The following is a 5,525-nucleotide window of genomic DNA, read 5'->3' as shown; positions in this document are numbered from 1 at the left end:
CTTTTGCTGTGGCTGGGGAGGGTATGCGGGGCCACAACCTCGGCACACAGGTACTTCAGCCTGTGGAGCTGTCTGTGTCTGCAGAACGCCCCCTCGCGCCCCCAGGTCGCTGCTGCACCTCAGGAGAAATGACCTCTGCCCTGTGGCTGGCAGAATTTCCATGAGTGCTTGGCAGTGCTGTGCTGCGAAAGACCAGGGAAGGCTACAAAACCTCTCCTGGGACCCCTGAGGGGAAGTCTGGGAGCCCTGGGGAAGTGAGGTTTGGGCCTCACCCACACACAGTTTGTTGCCAGTTTCAGGAGAGCTGGGGGCGAGGGTGTCATCAAAGGGGCGATCCAGGGTTCTCAGCCTTCCCCATTCACTCCATCCTCCTGATGGTAGTCCCTGTCATCAGACCGCCCTGGGGAGATCCCTGCCTCCTTGAACACCTGAGCCCTCAATTGCATCCCTGTCCCTGGTGGGAAGCACTTAGGAACTGGAGACAGCTTGGCCTTTCCCAGGGAGGTCCATGAGGGAGCCGCACAGGGACCATCCAGGGAGCATGCAGGCTGCCACAGCCAGCACTCAGCCCTGCTCTTTCCACCCCTTCTGAGCTGGGATCCTGTCCACCCCCTCTTCTTTTTCCTTTCCACTCTCAGCCTCATTCTTTTTTTTTTTTTTTTTTTTTTTTTTTTTTTTTTTTTTTTTTTGACAGGCAGAGTGGACAGTGAGAGAGAGAGAGACAGAGAGAAAGGTCTTCCTTTGCCGTTGGTTCACCCTCCAATGGCCGCCGCGGCCGGCGCACCACGACTATCCGATGGCAGGAGCCAGGTGCTTCTCCTGGTCTCCCATGGGGTGCAGGGCCCAAGCACTTGGGCCATCCTCCACTGCACTACCTGGCCACAGCAGAGAGCTGGCCTGGAAGAGGGGCAACTGGGACAGAATCCGGTGCCCCGACCGGGACTAGAACCTGGTGTGCCGGCACCGCAAGGTGGAGGATTAGCCTACTAAGCCGCGGCGCCAGCCTCATTCTTAATGAAGCTCCCTCTTAGAGGCTGGGGAGAGACTGTGGAAGGGCTGGTGGCCCCTTCAAGGGATCCAGGCACCCAGGCAGAATCAGCCCTGACCCTGGAGGTCCAGGCAGTGGCCATCTCCTTGTTAGTGCCTTGTGCTCTGCTCCTTCTGCAAATGAACCATGAGGGGCCCACGCTGTGGCATAGCAGGTTAAGTTGCTGCTTACAATGCCTGCATCTCATGTGAGTGCAGGGTTCAAGTCCCAGCTGCTCCACTCCCAATCTGCTCCTTGCTAACGTGCCTGGGAAAGCAGAGGAAGATGGCCTGAGTGCTTGGGCTCCTGCACCTATGTGGTAGACCTGGCTGCGGTTCTGGGTCCCTGGCTTCGGCTTGTTTCTAGTCCTGGCCATTGTGTCCATTTAGGGAGTGACCCTGAGGTGTCTCTCTCTCTCTCTTCCATTCAAATAAATAAAATAAGTCTTAAAAAAAATGAACCATGAGCCCTCAGGCCAAACATGAGGGGGCAGAGCAGTAATTAGGGAGCCTGGAACACAGGGAAATGGAAAAAGAGATCCTGTCTTAGTTGCTCATGGGGAGAGCTTGGATGTAAGTCAGTTCCCCGGAAAGCTGCTATGCCTATCAGAGGCCAGACGCACAGGAAAGCAGAGGTGGAACAAGCCCCCAGGTGCTGTTGGGAAGGTTGCCTAAGCTGAGGCAACCCAGGGAGAGGCTGCTCAGCAGCGACACAAGATAAGTGGAGCAGCCTGCAGGATGGGACGGCCAGTACAGGCTGTCCCGCACTTGGGTCAGGGCAGGAAGGAGGGACTCCGAGGCCCCGGTGGTGGTGAGGCTGCAGGATGGCAGCAGAGGGAGGGAGAGGAACAGGTTCCAGGAAGTGGAGATCTGAGCAGGGCTGAGGGACAGCGGGGGCGGGGGCCTGCCCTGTGCTAGGTGCAGGGGATGGGAGCAGAGGATGCAGAGCTGCAGATATGCAGCCCCCCCCCCCTTTGTGAGGCTCACACTGTCAGGAAAGGGAAAATACAGTCGCCTACGTTAAGCTGAGTGCTGCTTTGCAAAGGGGTAATGGAGCTTCCGGGAGAGCCACCCAACCTGCTGAGGGCAGGTTTTCAACATGAGTCCTAGCCGGCGCCGCGGCCCACTAGGCTAATCCTCCGCCTAGCGGCGCCGGCACACCGGGTTCTAGTTCCGGTCGGGGCGCCGGATTCTGTCCCGGTTGCCCCTCTTCCAGGCCAGCCCTCTGCTGTGGCCCGGGAGTGCAGTGGAGGATGGCCCAGGTGCTTGGGCCCTGCACCCCATGGGAGACCAGGAAAAGCACCTGGCTCCTGGCTCCTGCCATCGGATCGGTGCGGTGCGCCGGCCGCAGCGCGCCGGCCGCGGCGGCCATTGGAGGGTGAACCAACGGCAAAGGAAGACCTTTCTCTCTGTCTCTCTCTCACTGTCCACTCTGCCTGTCAAAAAAAAAAAAAAAAAGAAAAAAAAAAAGAAAAAAAAAGATGAGTCCTAAACGGGAGTGAGGAGTGGAGGAGAAGGTGTTTCAGGTGGCGGGATCAGCTTGCCAAAAGGCAAGAGGGCCAGAGGGACTAGGGAAAGTATGGGGAACTGTGCGTTTGCTGTTCTTGGTTAACATCCATGGAGCACCTACTATGCCACGGTACAAAGACAAACATGAGTTATGTCATCCAATGATCCAATGATCAAATAGCCCCAAGAGATGGCTACTACTCTCATCTCATCAGGTGGGAAAACTGAAGCCCAGAGAGTTCATCACAAGCTATTAAAGTGGCAGAATGTTCAACTTGGGTGGTCCAGCCCCAGAACCCTTATTTTAAAACTACTAATATAGACAATATGTTTTTCTTTTTTTTAAAGGATTTATTTATTTATTTGAAAGTCAGAGTTACACAGAGAGAGGAGAGGCAGAGAGAGAGAGAGAGAGACAGACAGACAGACAGACAGAGATCTTCCATCCGATGGTTCACTCCCCAGTTGGCCGCAACGGCCGGAGCTGCGCCGAGCCGAAGCCAGGAGCCAAAGAGCTTCTTCCAGGTCTCTCACATGAGTGCAGGGGCCCAAGGACTTAGGCCATCCTCTACTGCTTTCCCAGGCCATAGCAGAAAGTTGGATCAGAAGTGGAGCAGCCTGGACTAGAACCGGCGCCCATATGGAATGCCGGCACTTCAGGCCAGGGCATTAACCAGCTACGCCACAGCACCGGCCCCTATGTTTTTCTTTTTTTGAAAAAGATTTATTTATTTATCTATTTATTTGAAAGTCAGAGTTACACAGAGAGAGGAGAGGCAGAGAGAGAGAGAGAGAGAGGGAGAGAGAGAGAGAGGTCTTCCATCCGATGGTTCACTCCCCAATTGGCTGCAACGGCTGGAGCTGTGCCAATCTGAAGCCAAGAGCCAGGAGCTTCTTCCGGGTCTCCCAAGTGGGTGCAGGGGCCCAAGGATTTGGGCCATCTTCTACTGCTTTCCCAGGCCACAGCAGAGAGCTGGATTGGAAGTGGAGCATCCGGGTCTCAAACCAGCACCCATATGGGATGCTGGCGCTTCAGGCCAGGGCGTTAACCCACTGAGCCACAGTGCCAGCCCCAGACAATATGTTTTTCTTACCTTTAACTATTGAAAAATAAAAATCATGTGTATATATTGGGTACTATATTCTGTTTTGAAGTATGTCTATATGGTGGGATGGCTAGATAATATGGATCACTTTCTTTTCTTTTTTTTTTTTTTTAAAGGTTTATTTATTTGAAGGCAGAGCTACAGAGAGAAGGAGAGACACAGAGATAGATCTTCCATCTGTTGGTTTGCTCCCCAGATGGCTATAATGGCTGGGCTTCGATTGGGAGCCTGAAACTCCATCCAGGTCTCCCATGTAGATGGCAGGGGCCCAAACACTTGGACCACCTTAAAAGTGTTTTAGGCTGTTTTAGCAGGGAACTAGATTGCAAGTGGAGCAGCTGGCACATGAACAGGCGTGGGATGCCAAGGTTGCAAGCAGTGGCTTTACCCACTATGCCACAACAAGAATACACTTTTTCTTTAATTATTATTTCTTCCTTCCTTCCTTCCTTCCTTCCTTCCTTCCTTCCTTCCTTCCTTCCTTCCTTCCTTCCTTCCTTCCTTCCTTTAAGATTTATTAGCTCTTTCCACCATCTTGGAGCCTGTGGAGGCCTGCTAGGAACAGGACTTCTAGAAGGCAGCTATGTCTGGAAGACTGTGGTACAAGGCCATTTTTTGCTGGCTATACGTGAGGTATCCAGAACCAAATGGAGCATATGGCGCCTCTTAAAATTTAAGGTGTTTATGCTCAGGATGAAATTGAATTCTACTTGGACAAGAGGTGTGCTTACGTGTACAAAGCAAAGAACAACACAGAGACTCCTGGCAGCAAACCTAACACAATCACAGTAATCTGGGGAAAGGTAACTCGTGCTCACAGAAATAGGGGCATGGTTCGTGCTAAATTCTGAAGCAGCCTTCCTGTGAAGGCCACTGGACACAGAATCTGTGTGATGCTGTACCCCTCAAGGATTTAAACTATTGAAAAGTAAAGAAATAAAAATGGATTTGTAAAAAAATGATTTACTTATTTATTTTAAAGTCAGAGTTAGAGAGAGGAAGAAGCAGAGAGATCTTCTATCCATTGGTTCACTGCCCAGATAGCCATAACAGCTGGAGCTGGGCCAGGCTGAATCCAGGAGCCAGGAGCCACCCCCAAGTCTTCTACGTGGGTGCAGGGGCCCAAGCACTCGTGCCATCTTCCACTGCTCTTCCAGGTGCATTAGCAGGGAGCTGGATCAGAAGTGGGGGAGCTGGGACTTGAACTCATGCCTACATGGGACACTGGCATTGGGTTTTACCTACCAGGCCTTAACACCAACCCTCCCCCCTTTAAAAAAAATTATTTATTTGAAAGGCAGGGTTTGAGAGAGAGGGAGAGAAAGAGATCTTCCCTCTGCTGGTTCACTCCACAAATGGCCTCAACGACCAGGGCTGAGCCATGCTGAAGCCAGGAGCCAGTTTCTTACGGGTCTCCCACATGGGTACAGGGGCCCATGCTTTCCCATGTAAATTATCTGATCCGAAGGGGAGCAGCCAGGACTCGAATGGGCACCATAGTTGATGCCGGCACTTTAGGCGGTGGCTTTCCCCACTGAGCCACAATCTCTGCTCCCGTATGATTGTCTTAATGTGTATCTTATTTCTCCTTACTGCCCCCTAAATCTCTTAATACACTTCCTTTGGAAAATTCCTATCAGTCTTGGCTGACTTCAAAAAAAGAGGAGCAGGTAGAGAGAAGGCACTAGGGTCCCTCCATTGCCAGGCCAGCGGGCCACAGGAGCAGGTGGACAGGGAAGAGGGTGCTCCCAGGCTGAGTGGGTGAGAGACCCTCTCTTCCTCGCACAGGGCTTGGCACACAATGGATGCCCAATACATGTTTACCATGAATCAGTTGCAGTCACCAGCGGAAAAAATCCAGTGCCTCTGAGTGAAATTGACCCT

At 52.5% G+C, this 5,525-nt stretch overlaps 1 pseudogene; it reads left to right on the top strand.

Moving 5' to 3' along the window:
- Positions 1-4,214: 4,214 nt before the first annotated feature.
- LOC108177986 (large ribosomal subunit protein eL33 pseudogene) lies at positions 4,215-4,564 on the top strand (annotated as a pseudogene).
- Positions 4,565-5,525: the final 961 nt, after the last annotated feature.

This window comes from Oryctolagus cuniculus, chromosome 4 (genome assembly GCF_051225735.1).
Source record: "Oryctolagus cuniculus isolate XC-2025 breed Fujian yellow rabbit chromosome 4, ASM5122573v1, whole genome shotgun sequence".
Classification (NCBI taxonomy): Eukaryota; Metazoa; Chordata; class Mammalia; order Lagomorpha; family Leporidae; genus Oryctolagus; species Oryctolagus cuniculus.
The sequence above is the reverse complement of the archived record's forward strand: the minus strand, read 5'-3'. Positions and strand labels throughout refer to the sequence as shown.